The 17,207-nt window shown below is 47.3% G+C and overlaps 1 protein-coding gene across 1 annotated transcript in view; it reads right to left on the minus strand.

The window, feature by feature from the left end:
* Nucleotides 1-17,207, minus strand: part of RASA2 (RAS p21 protein activator 2) — a 1,321,178-nt gene that overhangs the window by 1,290,367 nt on the left and 13,604 nt on the right. The window lies entirely within an intron of this gene.

Here is a 17,207-nt window from a genome sequence, read left to right on the forward strand (position 1 = left end):
GGAGGCAGAGTGAAGAGAGCAGGCCTGCAGAGACCCGGCCCAAGCGGGACTGCAGGCCTCCCACCTCGCTGATTTGTCCCAGGACCAGCTCAAGAGAGGACACAGGGAGTTCACACCCCACTCCCCCAATGCAGGTGAGCAGGAGCGTGCAAAGGTGGGTCACAGGTGCGGGAGCCCCCAAGACTCGGGAGTAGGAGGCCGCACAGTAGATAGGGGCCTGCGAATCTGGAGAGGGGGGCAAGAAAACCTGATTAAAGGGAGAGGAGGCGCCGGGATCTGCCTACTGAGCCCCTTCTGGAAGTTGCAGTTCCCTAGTCAGGGGCGAACCCAGAGGATATAAATGAACAGGCCCTCCTGCTAAATTCGACAAGGAGGAGAACCAGGACCAGGGGCCGAATGATGGGGTGTGGGCCCCCGGACCACAGCCGGTGCATGTGCGCGTCTTGCAATATAGGTACCCATAAAGAACTGAAGGACTGGGGCGAAGAACTGTGACGAGAGCTCGAAAGACAGATCCAAAGTGGTGTGCTATAAGTGAATGGGGGGGCGGGTTCTAGAGGACCATGGCGTAAGTGGAGGTGCCGAGGGGGCAGGTAGATGACCCACAGGGTGCATGTGGGGGAGAAGATTGCTTGCTCGAAGACTTGCAGTGCCCACCTGGCCGCTGACAGGAGACTGGAGGGCTCGGACAGGGGCCCTGACCCGAGGACTCCTGTCAAGTGGAGGGACGTGTCCGGGGGCCTCCCCCCGCTGCCCATGGACTGGAGATTGAAGTTGGAGTGGCTTGAATATTCAGCAAGTCAGGGTTTGCGAGACCCGACCCGGCTTCTAGGATGCAGTAAGAGGACACTGACCCCGTGTTTACGAAGAGGGATATCACCTCACTGCTGGAAGAGATTCAGGGCATGAGGGCAGACATTGGAGGGAAGGTGGACAAGATCAACGTGAGGATTGATAGAATGGACGAGAGGCTCCAAGCAGTGGAAAACAACCAGATATCTCTTGAAACTATGGAGATCCGGATGGACATGCAGATGGCGGAACTGGAAAGGTGGGAAGGAGAGATGGCTCTCAAAATGGACAACCTTGGAAATCATGAAAGAAGGAACAACCTAAGTTGGTGTCGGAGAGAGGGGCCTGCCGAAAATTGTCCATGAGGTGACAAAGCTCCTATCTGAGGATGACACTATAGATGAATCAAAGATTGACAGAGTGCACAGAGCGGGTGGGACAGGCAGAGGCCCCAGATTGATCCTGGCCTGTTTTCACAACTACCTTGACAAGAAAAAGACTATGGAGAAGGCCAGAGGAAGAGGTGAGGTGATGCTGGGCATTGCGAAGGTCACAGTCTTTCAGGACCTGTCCGCCCCCTGATGAAATGGCTTATTGAAAAGGGTGTGCACCAGAGGTGGCGTTTTCCCTTCTCCATCTCATTTCAGGTGGACGGACATGACTACAGGCTGGTCACAGAGGATGATATACGCAGGGTCATGCAAGAACTGATCAGAGAAGGCGAGTGAACATTGGAAGGCAGCTTGAAGGGTCCTGAAGATAGACAGTGGAGTAAACATGGGCCGAAAAGGCGCAAGGATTACGGGCTCAAGGACGTTAAGGAAGTTGAACACTCCCCCAGACGGGCCGTTTGAAGTTACTGGCTGGGAGGTGCGGCTGTGTTTGGTTGGGGGGGGGGGTATTCTCCTGACTTTTTTCCTACAAACTAATGGACTGTATGGGAAGGGAGACTTAAAGATGTTTTGCTGGCTTACATAGGCAGGCCTATAGGTGGGCCGCTGACTCAGATTAAGGGAGTCTCATGGAGTTATCAGGTGCAATGGTTGGGGTGGGTGATTGGAGTTATGGAAGGAGGTAGGTGGGGGCTCTAGTCTTGGGGGAGTGAGTGGAGATGGCACAGGGGTTCGGGCCCTACTGGTGGTTCGGCACTCGTCCAGTGATGGTAACTGAGGGGACCGGGTGTCTCAAGGTTGGGGGGGGTGGGATAGGGGTTTGAGGGGCTGTTGGGGTGGGGTAATAGTTCATGTTGTTATGACTCAGGGGGACCCGGTTGCGCACAGGTTAGGTTTTGTCCAGTTGGAGATGTTTGATTTATTTATTGTTCGCTTGTTAGGCAAGTAAATTCTGTTTCAAAGCACCCACTGGCAAAGGGAGGGGACATGGGAATAAAACACTTTAAATATTGTATACAGTGGAGGGGGAAAATGAGGACTGAACCCACTATGCTTTGTGATATTCAGAACGCGCAAGTGCAGCAAGGACGAGGGCAGTGGGGTAAGTGCTGGGGTGTCCATGCTCGTGGGTGAGCCACAGGTGAAGTGCAAGGTATGGTAAGTGCTACACGGCCTGGAGCGTCATGGGGTGAAAGTGCGAACCTCCAGGGCGGAGGGTGTGCTGAGGCAAGTGCTGATTGTAGACAGAAGCTGGGACGATTGGGTGTGGGAGGTCAGGGGCTCCCGAGGATGCATATAGGCCCAGGGCACCAATCACAGCAACTGTGAGATTAGCAGAGGAGGGAAGAAGGGAAGGAGGAGGTAAAGAGGAACGTCTTGAGGAGCTCACAGAATTTAAGACAGTCCTGATGTGAGGCAATGGCTGACGTGATCAGGGGGGGCGGCGGGGATGATCGCCTACGGATTTGCACCCTGAATGTCAAAGGAATCCTAGCCGACTAAAAGCTTGCTGGCTGCTTGAGATTTTCGGAGCATGAAAGTGGACGTTCTATTCCTCCAGGAAACAAGATTTTTGAAGGGGGAGGAAAGGAAGATCCCATGTTGCTTCCTGGGGCAGGTATTCAGGGGGTCAGTGGGGGGGGAAGGGGGGTTGGTATTCTGGTACACAAAAGGCTGAAAATGGAGGTGGAGAGGGTCTGGCAGTGTCTGGAGGGGAGGGCAATACTGCTGGTTGGCTCAGTGAGGGGTGTCAGATATTCATTAATGAAGTTATACATCCCCAATCAGGGGCAGTTGCACAACCTCAAGCCTATGCGGACTGAACATTTCTGCGAGGGGAGGGGGCACCTGACTGCCTGACTGCGGGTGGTGGGCAAACATACAGTTGGGCAGGAGAGCCATAGGACAGACCGAGTCTGGGCCCACCTCAGCGGGGGTGGAAGAATTACAGGTTTGTCAGGATTTACATGGCCTTCAAAATGGGTGGCACCTCTTGCATCCTCAGGGGAGGGGGTTTACATTATATTCCACGCCTCATGGGACCTACACTCATATAGACTACCTTTGTATAGCGGGAGATCTCATGGAAGGGACGATGGGTTCAGACATACACTCAAATCACCTGGTCCAATCACACTATGGTATCTCTAGACTTAATATGGAGAGATTTGGGCCCCAGTAAAACGATATGGAGATGTAAAAAATCCATATGGAAAGATTCAGTGTTTTGGGAGGAACTTGAGGACGCAATACAAAACTACTTTCTGATGAACGACACGGGAGAAGTGGACCTGGGAACGGTATGGGACGCAGGAAAAGGCGACTTGGTGAGGCCTGCTGATGGGAGGGAACACAAAAGAAGAGAGAGAGATGACTGTTGGAAAATAGGTTACGTGGCAAGATAGGGGCCCTAGACAGACGGATACAGACACAGAAGGAGGATATTGGAGAATTGGTACAGGATGTGAGTAGGAGAGAGGACCTTCGGCTGCTAGAGGAGGGCAAGATAGTCAGGAAGCTTCCGATTCTAAAGCAGAAATACTATGAAAGAGGGTATAAGGCTGATGCCCTATTAGAGGCAAAGTTACAGGGCCAGCACGTTGACAGATGGATAGCGGGATTGGCAAGCCCCGGGGGCACACTGGAAACGTCAACTAGGGCATAGTTGAGGCCTTCGCTGACTTTTATGAAACCTTGTACATGGGTGGGGCAGCAAGACTAGGTGGGATAGGTGCTTACCTGGCTGGGGTGCCCTTGCTGTCATTGACCTTGAAGGAGGGTGGGGCAGTGCACGCCCCTTATACAGGGGATTAGGTTTTTGGGGCGATTTGCAGGCTACATGTGGGAAAGGCACTGCGAGTAGATGGGTACACTGCAGGCTTCTACAAGACCTTTTCCGGGGTCTTGACCCTGCAGTTAGTCAAATAATTTAATCACGTTTTGGATACCGCAGGGGCTCCAAAGACATTTGTGCAGGCTCTAATATTGGGGATACATAAGGAGGGCAGGAATCTGCGATCATGTGGTGCTTATCAACCGATTTGGCTCCTCAACGTGGACGCTAAGTTATTTGCCCGGATTCTTGCATCAAGACTCAACGTCTATATGCCCGGTTGGTGCATCCAGACCAGGTAGGTTTTATAAGGGGGCGGCAGGGGCAGACACAATGCACAAGTCCCTGCACCTGACTCAGGGGGGTCTGAGGTAAAGGGGGGGGGGAAATCCCACTCTCTCTTGTCCATTGATGCAGAAAAAGCAATTAACAGAGTGGAATGGGGCTTCTTGAAGGCGACTCTGCTCTGGTTTGGTGTTGGGCCTACATTCTTGCAAGGTTTTATGGCACTGTACTCAGAACCTAAAGCATGCGCGGCAGACAATGGGGACTTTTCTCAATGGTTCAAGCTGGGACGGGGCACGAGACAGGGCTGCCCCCTTTCACCTTTACTCTTTACGCCATCACTGGAGTCTCTGGCGTGGTGTATACGGGGAGACCCTTTTGTGGAGGGTTTCCTTATGGGAGGGGTGGAACATAAACTGGGTCTGTATGCTGATGAGATTTTGTTGCTGTTAGGCAAGATTGTATGCAGTACCCTGTGGGAGACTGCACCAGCCATATGCTCTGGGCAATAGCAACCCAACCTTTGGTATAAGTCTGTACTACACAAGTTGGTAGAGTGACTGAGCAGCCAGGCTTATCTCAAGAGGGGTCAATGTGAGTTGTAGGGTTGCAACATAGAGTTTCACAGTGACAAGAATCCAAATAACACTTACACTCAAGGTTTCTTGATTAAACAATATTTATTAATGTAACAGTCAGTTTGAATAAGCCTTCTTTAGAAGGGAGCAAATATGTAACACTTAAATATACCTCAAAATACACACTCCAAGTTTCAATAAATCAGTAGCTACCCTTTTGGGATGCCACAAAGACACTGCCTACACCCCGAGGTGACTTCAATAACTAGGACACTGTGGACATTGATATATCACTGATACATTTAGAGCAATACTGAGTTTGGTGTCAAAGGGAACAAGTTTAGGGAAGGAAACGATGGTTAACAAGTTTCTCAAACAGGCAAGCACTTTTGAACCCCCCAATGCAATGTAGATTAACCCTTTCCCAGCTATACAAGTAAAGAATGCATTACTTTTTTGAGGGACAGTTCAAAGTCTTCAGGGAGCCAGGACAGCCAATGTCACTTGAGCAAAGTCTAGGGGAGCCGAGTGGTGGGGACAAGAGGGTGGACGTCTGGGGACACCTGCACTACGATTCGAAGGTCAGCAGCAGCAATGGGCAAAGTTCAGATCAGTGGCACTTGGTGGTTTCAGCTTCTCGCGAATAGCACCACCGCGGTTCTTGGATACCTTGTGGGCTTTCCTTGCTTCTGGGGTCCAGCACTCTGTTGAGGTGGCTCAGGCTTGGTTAGTCTTGCTTTGAGGGAGTCTGGAGGATCTTCCTGGAGCTCGGGTCTTACTTAAAAATTACACACTGGATTCTGGTGTTCCTCTCGCTGGCACTTGGTCCCTGCAGCAGCAAATGGAAGTACAGCCAGCAACAAGAGGATTTCCAGATGATTTTGTCTTGGGGTCGAGTGGTCCCACCAACCCAAGGGGTGATGTTGCCCTTTGCAGGGCTTCTCTAGTTGAGGTGAAATCGGAGCTTCAGCACTGCAGCAGGGCTTCATCCGGCAAACCAACGGTCCACAAGTTGCAACAACCATCTCTTCCAAGTTCTTCTTCGGATTCCTTCGTCCAGTGGTGCCTTCTGTTTAACAGACCTCGCTTTTTATGCAGGTTTCTCCCATTAATTTACAGCCTAGCTGTCACTCACACAGCAGGGTGGCTGTCCTCGAAGGACAGCGAGCCGGCCAATCACCTTTGGGTGCATCCCTGTAATGAAGGAGACCAAGCACAGGGAGTTTGGGGCACCTCCCTCAATTCCTGACCTGCCAGACCTGCTGGAGCCAGAGGCGGGCTTCACCAGTGAACCCAGCCAAAGATAAAATAGAACCAAGGGACTAAACCTGGTTTGCCGCACAGAGTAAATCTCAAGAAGGACCTTTCCAACAAGAAATGGCAAAAAAAAGAAGATCGGGCCATTTTCGACAAAATGGGCACCCATGGGTGCTCTACTGCAGCTGCGAACGCAGCCCGCGGTAAACACACACAATGGTAGGAAAAAGCAAACCGCTGCCACCAGCCATTAATTGTAGAAAGGCCAACATAAAAATGTTACATGAGAAAGTAGATAAAGGGGATACTAAGTAACCCCTACAGCACTCTATGTAAGATAGTGTGTGCTGGGTCTACAAAGTTACAAAAAGTAAAGTCAATTTCACCTTACTGCTCTTGGAAACAGTAGTTTAACCAAGAGAAGGTACTTAAACCTTTAGGAAATCTGAAAGACTTCCATGTGCCAATGCACTGAAAGTGCTGTGTGTCACAATGTAAAAAGATGATACCTATGGAGTTTGTCAGACTCCAAAACCAAAAGAAACAGTGTTCAGATCACAGAAAAATATATGAGAGAGTGGGAAAAAGGTCTCACTCTCTCCAGGATAAAAATTAAAAGTCCTATAGTCCAGCAAAAGAGCTGGGGGTCTATAAGGTAGAAGGGAATTAGCACATTTCTGAGAATTCTCCCTAACAGTTGCATATTAGGAATCTGGTGTCCTCAGTCCCGACTGTGGTGAGAATAGTGGAACAATATGGGGCACTTTCAGGCTTTAAGATCAATAAAGGGAAGTGTATCCAGTTTTCTCTAGCCCAGATGGGGAAGCACGAATGGCAAGGAATGGCATCGGGATGAGGGTTGAAGAGGGCCAGTTGCCAGAGATTGGGGTGGGTGTTCTATGCAGCCAACTTTCAATCACTTCTCACGCAGCTGTTCAGAGACTTGGAGAAATGGAGTAAACCAACAATCTCGTGGCTGGGATGGCTAAATACTATAAAGATGAATTTTCTCCAGAGGACCCTCTACTTGTTCCAGATGTTCCCCATTCAAGTCCTAGAGGCTATGTTCCGAGAGATTAAGGCCCGCCTCCTAAGGTTTCGGTGGCAGGAAAGCTAGGGCTGCATGAGGTTCTTGTCCCCCCCCTCAAAGAAAGAGGAAGGGTGGGTATTACGGACATATATTTGTATTACAAAGCAGCGCAGCTTAGGGGCCAGATTCCATATTTGAGGGAGTCATGGGGCTGTCAGTAGGTGGAGCTAGATAATCTATACTTTGGACTAGTAACGGTGGGCGAATAGCTTTGGGTACCTAGGGACCGACTTCCCAGAAGGATTAGCGAACACCCAATTTTGGGGATTATCTGGAATATATGGTGCAAGGTCTCCGAAAAGCGGGATGTCACCACTTGGTTGACAATGTAACACCCTCCCCCCACACCCTTCCCCACCTTGCGTGGGTCGGACAGCTGCCAAGGGATGGTCAGTTCATCTTGCTAGTGGAATTGGAGGGAGAACTGGTGATAGGACAACTGTCTGTGTTTTCGTATCTGCAGCTGAAGGGTGTACTTATGGCCGATTCATGGAAGGACAGGATACAGAGAGAATTAACACCGGTGGAGAAGGTTCTGAACTCTAGTGGGGAAATTAAGGGGCTTATCTCATCCCTATACAGGGCGCTAGTGGAAGTGGGGAGGGGGACTACGGAGAAGCTCTGGAGCAAGTGGCAAGGGGAGTTGGGGCTAGAAGTGGACGAGGCATTATGGCATAAAATGTGCTCCAGGGCATACAAGGTCTCGATCGCCTCCCAGTATAAACTGCACGCAATTAAACTGCTTCATAGATGGCAGTATGATCTGGTGTGTCTCTCCAGGAAGTTTCTGGGGGCAAGCCCCCATTGTTGGCATGAATGTGGGGAGAGGGCCGATTACAGGCATATGTGGAGGGGCTGCAAGAGGGTTCAGGTCTAGTAGGACAAGGTGCTTGGGTGGATTAAGGATTTGGAGGGGATCCCTACAGCGAAGACACCGTTATTAGTTCTGTTTTTGTTGGAAGAGCTGGAGGGAGAATATAGGAGCCTCCCACATCTGCCGCAGTCTTTGCGGTTAGCGGGGAGGGCTTGTCTACCGAGGTGTTGGAAAAGATTGTTGCTCCCAGGTAAGAGGGAGTGGATACGTATGGGGAAGAACATATACGTGATGGAGAGGATTACGGCAGCTATTCACGGCAAAGGGGCTAGCCTGAGAGCGGAGTGTGTGGGTTTTCGGTCCAAGTATATGCTTTTGGAGCCAGGATTTTAGAGGGGGGAACCCGAGAGGGGAGGAGAGGTATGTGGGGGAGGACTATAGGAAGGAACGGAAGCTAAAGGGTGCACAAGAGGGCAGGAAAAATCGGCAGTAGAGGGGATGTTTGCGGCCTCAGAACGTTAGTTGGGGTGAATGGGACAAACCTTAACATTTGTTGCTTACCCTGGGTCAGAAAAGATGGGGGTGTAGCGGGTGGGGGTTTAGAATATGTATGGTATTCGCTTTGTGATGGGCCAATGTTGAAGTTGGTAACTGGTCTTTTTTCTGTTTGGCCGTTGTACGATACTCAAAATGCCAATAAAGTTGAATTAAAAAAAAATATATCCAAAATGTGTGCAAGTAGCAACTTGAGCTGGGTGGATGTCTCAACCGGAACGTAACTCTCTTATGAGAACTGTTGCGCATTCTGGAGTGTGTTTGTCCCCCTGTGAGGTTGTTATTGGCCGCCCAGCCAATGTATATGGCTTGCCTCACCCAAAGAAATGGTCTGATGTGCCTTATCGTATGCTGATTTACTACTGTAAGGAGCTTGTCCATTATTCAGAAACAGGTCAAGGACTGCCTGGCGGGGCTGGGACACTATTTTGCTGGGAGACTGGATTTTCACAAAGAACTTTCAATGTACCTCTGGTCTACAACCCAGGAGGAAAGGGTCTTTCAGGTGCTCCTGGCAACCCAAACAGCAGTCAAGTGTGACAGACATCAAAACTGGATTCATGCCAGTCATGTGAAGAAAGCACCTCTACCCCTCCTGCCACTCCAACAGCCCAAGGACGAATGTGTTGCTGCACCACTTGTCTTTTCTTCTGCAGAAACATCCACTGGGAAAAAGGAACTTAAATTGCTTTCTCCATCGAAAGTGTGTCCCAAATACGTTGTAGGACCAACAGAGGGGCCACGGTATAATCTGAGACCAAGAAAACTAATGAAACTGTCAATGAAAAATTGATTATTTTGGAAAAGTCTCTGGAGGGAGCAGCAACCCCAGTGGTCAAGACTGCCAACTTTGAAGGACTACCTGGGGGCGAGGTATTTTGGATACTCCAAAAATATATTTGCCACCTCCATGGATACACAGACCATGCCACTCCATTGTTTTTCTCATGACAAAAGACAATTGCCCTACAAATATGAAGTATTATGCACCAACAGAAAATGGTATCGATCGAGATTTCACCTTCTTTTTCCTTGTTTTAGGATCCTGCTTGGCGCTTTTGTATTATGTGATGTGTATTTGCCCCTTTCGATAAACCCTACACCTGCACCCTTTCATAATGTCCCTAGTTTACGAGACGATAAAACAGTGCCTGCATGGAATTGAGACAAAACACAGGCGCCGCGTATATATAAAAAAATAAATAGAATCTGTCGAAAAACTGAATTCCAGCGTAATAAGATCCATCAAGAAAAAACTTTCGGATGAGAAAAACCGCACACTCCAGACCAAGGCAACCAGCTGCAGTGTGGCTTAGCCCAGGTCCACATGCTTTATAAACCGAGTGTCAAGAAACGAAGAACACTCATGCGGTTGTTTCGAAATCTAAACATAAAGCCAAGAAATATTTTGTCTTCTAGAAGGCCCAGAAAATAACAGTTGACAGGCATTGATAACGCCCAAATATTCTATAAGGGCCGAAACATAGGTCGACTATCTGTGCGGCCATACTCAAGAGCCTCTACTACTTTGAAGGCCATACCATCAAAAGAAGCCTCCTTGACAAAAAACTTGCTATCCCTTTAACTGTGTACCTTTTTTGTCCTTTTGCCTTTCTTGTTCTACCACCTGTCAACAAGAAGTGATTTAAAGAAAGTAAGGTTTTTTGTCTTGCCCAGTTTTTATGATCAACAAAAATATTGCACAAGACATAGGTATCACAGTCACTTACTAAACCCACTACAGAAAACTCGGTTATATTTCTGAAAAACAGCAGAAGTTAACAGTGACCGTTTTTCTGTCTGTTTCGGATGGTAAAAAATTGTGGTGTTTTTAAAAAAACAGAATAAAATATTTTGGAATACAAAAAAAGTATGGTAAAATACAGTGTGAAAAATAACAAATACACACTGTATACAGATGTTGTAGAAATGGGTTTGGTACACTTATGCATCATACACACAAGATGGTTCAACGCCGCAATTGCTATGTAGCCTTAGCAGTTTCCTGCCTTTGTAGAGGTCGGGCTCCCGCTGCAACAGTTGCCCCTCCCATTCTTTGCTTCATGTTATGCTTTACACATGGCTATATTACGTATTACGTATAGAAACTATATTTAAATAAATAGCCTAGGAAAAAGCCAATATCCGCTATGTTTCCAGTATTCCTCCTCCTCTTTGTGTACTCAATTACAACAGCAAGTGCTGTGCGAAGGAGCCTGTGAATCTGTTATTCTCCCAAATGCTACTTTCCCTTTGTCAGATGTGTTTACTTCTTTTTACTCCCGTGCTGGCCTCGTGTCTGCAGAAGCCCCAGTTCTACCTAGTACACAGCTACTGGACAATAACCTTCATTTATTTTCCATACCTTCCCTGCATCTCCGGGCCGCCAACATAATAGGGGCTGTTTGTATTACGAACAATGTTTCTAAGTTCCTAGGATATAGCACCAACTGAAACATGACATTCACCATTCCCAGAGACGACACTGATGTTCCCTTCTATGTTGGTGACTCGGTGTATTTCATTTGTGGGCTTATCGCCTATACTAGGTTACCGTTATATATGCCATTGCCATGTAGGATTCATATTTCCAGCCATATCTATTAGACCTCCTGTGGGTGACAACCCTACCAGGCATCGCAGAACTGTTATTCAGGACGATACTGATGCACAAATATTTGGCGTTCTCCTCAAGGTCATCATCCCCTGGTATGGCCCTGCCATGAACTCCAGAGACATTGGTCGGCTGGCTAGATCGTTCGAAGCAACCATTAATGACACCACTAGATTGCTGTGTCTATGTTCCTGACACCTACCTCTGTTCGCGAAGCAATAAAGAAGCTGCATGGTATTGCTGAACAAGCCCATTGGCACATGGAATGTTACTAGCTCATTTTGGTCCATCATCAGCTCTTTTGGCTGGACAATTGGTGCCTTCCGAATGATTGTCCTCTTATTTTTCTTAGGGGCTTATTTTCTACATTGTCTACCTGTTTGCTGCTAGGCACTTCCCCGGTTGCTTAAACCTCCTGTTTCATCTGTATCGGTTAGTAATGCATTGATAATGCAAGATGCAGCAATACCAGAATTAATGGCCTTTGACATTAGTACTGAGTCTCCTTTCTCTTTCAAACCTGTGTATCAGGACTCGCGCTTATAAGATATCACATTAGTACAACTTATGTTCAAAGGGCCGCTTGGGGAAATATACATTACATTTACACCAGTTTTCTTTCTCTGTTAAAATGTCACATTTTGCTGTGGTGCACAAACAGTAACCTGAACGACCACTGTGTGTAAAGTTGCAGGCACTGCTCTCAAGCAAGGTAATAGCTTTCGGTCAAAATAGCATGCAAAAATACCAGATGGTGGGGACCCTCCCCCTGACCTCAGGGGAAGGATAGCAAGGAACGCATCTTGTGGCTACCGCTACATGTCCATATGTTCTTCACTATAATTACTCACTGAACTTTCTGTACACCCTACCAGCTGAAAAAACAGTATTTAAAGATCAAAGATTCTAAGTAAGTCAGCAAGCACTTGCAAAACAAATGTTGTCGCCTCTTGAGTGCTTTGATGCAAATAAATGTATCTATGTGACTATCTTATTCTGTGAAGGGGTCTCATTCTTGGTTTACATTCCAAGCGGGAGAACCTTTAGGAGGAGCTCACAGCCTTACTCCAATTTGCACCTTTTAGCATTAGCGCAGTGTTTTGGTGCATTTCTGTTCATTGTGCAAGTTCAAGACGTCAGGGCAGCTCCTCTTTTCACCAAGACGCGCAGCGATCTACAACTACATTCAGCAACTAACATTCTACTTAGTTCTAACACTATCCAGGTGCACTAGACACTTGGCCTGCCCACCCTAGTTTAACACTCTAAATGCATGGTTCAATTCGGAATTCCCTTCAACAATGAAAAGTGGTTGCTAGGGAAGGCCTTTTCGTCCATTGCCACTGCAAGACATGGTTCATAGCCCCAGACAATAGCATAATTTATAGCCTCAGGTCAGACTTCCATTGATATACATTAAGGGCCTGTGCAGGGGAAATGACCCCCAAACTTTATAATGAACCTCTGCGCCTTTCAGCAGTTTGGACCAATTTATTCAGACTCTTTTCCACCTGCGGCCCAACCCTCTTATATTATCAAAGCAGACACAGAGGTAGTCAAATGGAGATACTACCTTAAAACATACCATGTACACAAAAACTCCTCCTATGGCAAGTATCTGGTCCCATCACCACTGCTTTGCTCTCGTTTATGACCAGCTTCTTGCGAATGCAGCAATTACAAAAGGCAGTCAGTAATATGAGCATTCCTATTTCTGTGCAATTAAATAGCACAGAATCGTGCGCAAATAGAGGCTTGGACTTCTCTGGCCTCCCACTATAAGCACATCCAGTTGGTGGGTAACCAGAAACTCCTCCAAGTCATCCCAGAAAAGTTTAAATAGGAAATTGACCAACCAATTCTCCATTTACAACCAGAGTCTTGCCACATTACCACCATGAAACGCCTCTAGGACCTCCACGTACACTTCCCACATTGATTCCAATCACAACTCCCTACTCACAGAGTCATAAGCCATTTTAAAGCTATACATCCATCTCTCTCTATTGCCTTTCATCTCACTGGGGTGGGTGGTGCTGGTTAATAAAGAAATAATAAAAAAGGAGGCTACATAACAATTAAAGGCCGAACATTGAAAGCATAAAATGAGATGTTGTGCAGGACTTAAAATGTGCACTCACCACTAGCGAGTGATAATTGGCCCTTGGCAATTATGAAATGGTATGTTATACATATCTGGAGAATCTGAGAGGGCTAGTGCCTGTATGCCTGGCTAGTAGCTTTCAACTTGAAATGTTGCCTCCCCACCCCATGTATGAGAATTTCAAACATTTATAGTGAAACACCTCTCACCCCCTTCCCCAAGGCTGCATGAGGATGTGTAATTGGGGTTTCTGCAACTGTGGCTCTTGCTTGGATGGAGGGTTTGAGGTATGCATGTAACAAGCTCTGCTGTTAAGTGTGAACTTGCAGGCAAGGACTAAACGCAGCTTCTCCCGTTGGATCAGAGGTCAAAGCAAACACATACATGTGGCTCCAACATTTCTCAGATGGAAATGTTTATATGGCCGTCACACGATCAGATTGTCAATACATCAGATCTACCTAGCATATTTGCTTGAAGGTTCATCCCCCTCCCGGACCCCCAAAATATTATTCAAAACAATTAGGCACATTAAATCATCAGCTTACTGTTATGAAAGAGATAAAGCAAGTTAGAAGGAAACCCACTTATCAAAAAAAAAAAAGAAACAGGACACGAATGGAGCTGCAATGACCACTTCTGGAGATGGATTAGGCAAGAAACATTATCCTCAACCCTGCGAAGGTACTTATGAAAACGTCATCCACATCCTCCATCCTTCTAGTGATAAGCACGTAAACAAAGCCATTATAACAGAGCACTTTTTTCTTTCTAGCAGCGTGGGTTTAAACAAATAATGTTATTAGTCCTTCAGGAAGTCTATGAGCAAAGAGCACGTTTTCAACTAATACTGGAATTTGTGAGATCACGGCAGGACATTTTTCCATGGTTATAGTATCCCACATTTTTACCCACCACTGAGCAATAATGGGTCCCTGCCCCAATGTCCAAAATTGGCTTATGGTTAAACTTGCAGTATTTAGCCAGGGAGATACAAGGGCAGCTGTTGAACCTTGCAGAGTAAATACCTTCTTCGTCCCTAGTCTCCACTACAATCACCAACGGGTCTAAGTATTGGTCTAGAGTATTGTACTCCGATAAGATCTTTGATCCAACTAAGTTTCACCTCACAAAACGCCTTCACTCTAGGAGATGGCCCCAACAATAATCAGCTAAATTTCCCACGTCTCTACAATTCCTCCAGCAAAATGGAGTCATGCGTTAATAAATCCTATGCAACCTTTAAGACTTCATGTACCAGTGAAAACAGTTTCTAAAAACACACTCTTTGTATCGTGCACCCCAATGCACATCTTCCTCTGTTCTAAATGTGTGCCCAAGCGTCAGAAAACTGAACACCCGATTCCCATCTCCAGAGGGTCATGTATGGTCGGGTTTCATCTGGTTGGGGGATGAAAATCAGCTGGTTGCAACAGGAGATGCCTCCAGCAAAGGACGTTTCCAAGCCCTTTACCGATCTGCACCCTGCTGCCACTACCTCCCTTTGAGATAATCAATGCCTTTGCAGTATATAATAAAAGCGTTCTCCCTCTGAGAGTAGGAATTTGGTTTCAAAATGCCCCAACAAAGGGGGGCGCTTACCTCTATACTGGCTTTTGTAAGGGTATGAAAGGGGGAGAATGGCACACAGGAGGCATGTTTCTGACTTTTACTGGTAGTAAAATAAAAGAGAAACCCTGTCTGACCCTAGTTCTAAAAGGGGTTTCCCTGCCTCAAATAAAACTAAGAACTGTGTCAGGATGTCAGTCTAAAGCAAAGAGTCCACCACCCTGTGTCCAAAACCAATTTCTGACCCACTTCTGGGTGATCCAAAATGAAATATTCTCCTTAAGGCAAACGAATTAAAAGTCTCAAAAACGGTTCCAATAACATACATAGAAATAATCTTCAGAATGTTAAGAGAAGGACCCCCTCCTCTTGATTCCTTTTACAATGTCCATAAACACCAGAGGATCGTCTCCCTTCCCCCATGTCTTTTCCACAATGATCACTGTGTTCAAGGCCTACCTCGTTCGCTATCCTGACAGGCACCGACTATAACAAAGGTTTTGCATGAAGTTCATTATTGGGTGTAGATCCCAATTCCTTCTTGGCTTTCCCTGATTCTTAGTTTGTACGCGGTTCACTCTCCTGCCAGGTATTCTTGCTTTCGGGTACCAGACCCCTTTGGCTTTGTACCTGGTTCACTATCCTGCCAGGTATTTATGTTGGGTTATATACCGCTTTGTTATTGGCTTCTTCTCTTTTGGGTCCCAGACCCCTTTAGCTTCTTACTCTCTGGTTCCAGACCCCTTATGATTCTAACTCTTGGGTGCCAGCCCCCTTTTGCTTCTTGGTCTGGGCACCCCTGATCTTCCACGCTCCCAGGGACTGCCACGAAGAAGATGGATCCAGAGAAACCTCCTTGTTGGATGAGTGACCCTGACCTGTGCCCCACTGCAGTGCAGCCTCTTAGGTTTCCCAATCCATCTCTGTTTGCTCACCGGTCTCCATCGGCGGCTTCTGGGTCTGTCTCCCGTTGGGAGACTTACTCCTGCGTTCCAGTTCTGCAGTGGCTTTGCAGGATCTTCCTGCTTTCTGTGCCACGTCCCAGGGGGACCAAGCTCTACAGCTCTCTCGATCAGTTGGAGCTTCGTCTTTACGCTTCCAGACATGGCCTGACCACAGCAGTGCTCCGAGAAGCGTCTCTGGTGACTGGTAAGCATCCCGACCTTGGTTGCCTCACTCAACTCCTGACTGCTAGCTCTGCAGATCCCGGTTCCACCAGGGAGGATCTCTCACTGAGTTTGAATATCCATATTCTACTTCACTCATGTCTTGGCCAGTAGGAAGTCCACCAAGACTAAACTTCTCAGTATGATTCACAGTGGTGCTCTCTAGGCTTCCGCACAGCCTTCTCGTCTCAGTACTGATCTTGAGGACTCCTAGTGAGTGAGTTGGCTTCTTACACGTCCTTGTACTTGCTACCTTACTAGTTTTAAGGAAATAGATAACACTAGGGGTGGTGTTGTAAGGGCTTACAGAGGAAGGCCGATTTGGGTTAGGTGGGCTATGGGGATACCATGTTCTCCCCAGATTATCACTAATCCCATAGGGGGCATCCCTCCCCATGAGATCAACCCGCTGAGCACCACCCCCAGGGGGACTGTCGGGTAGGCGCCTCACCTCCCTGGCCTCATGGAAAGGGCTCCCCCTAGAGGAAAAGTGACGACATCCAGTGATTTGTCACACTTTTGATAGTTAGACTTTGTGTTTCCCAAGTGGCAAAGCTACCCTTGAACATCTCTGGGGAGAAGTCTGGATAGTCTACCACTTGGTCAAGGAACACACAACATCCTTGATGATGTCGGACAAGCGTCAGGCTCTCTCCTAATAGTATAGAGAACAAGAAGTAGATTCTAGAAGAAAGCCTCTTTCTAACCTACTGGTACTGGAGAGAAAGAGTACAGATTAGAGGAGCCATTGGCAGCTGACTGCTCAACATCTCTCCAGAGTTTCACCCCAGCATCAGTCAATGCCCTCTTTGCATGAGCATGACTAGTAAACTGGCGCTGGTTCTCGGTACAGCAAAATATTTTCACCCACGTACATATGTCATGTCACCCACGTCTCTATTCAATTTAAGACTCGTTTTTGGCCCTGAAGTAAATGGGTTACACCATTCTGGTCTACATCTTTTACAGCCTATATTATTGGGACATTAAAAGGTGTGCTTTAATATGATGCCATGCCGGACGGTACACTGCAGGAAAAACCATTGTATAGGCCTTTGTAACAGACTGTGTAAGGTGCAGGAATCGTGCCTCATCTGCAGATTTAAAATGAAAAGGCATTTAATCAGCCAGCAGAGGATAACAGCTTACCGAATGATA

Source organism: Ambystoma mexicanum, chromosome 10, assembly GCF_040938575.1.
Source record: "Ambystoma mexicanum isolate Mex_15411 chromosome 10, UKY_AmexF1_1, whole genome shotgun sequence".
NCBI lineage: Eukaryota > Metazoa > Chordata > Amphibia > Caudata > Ambystomatidae > Ambystoma > Ambystoma mexicanum.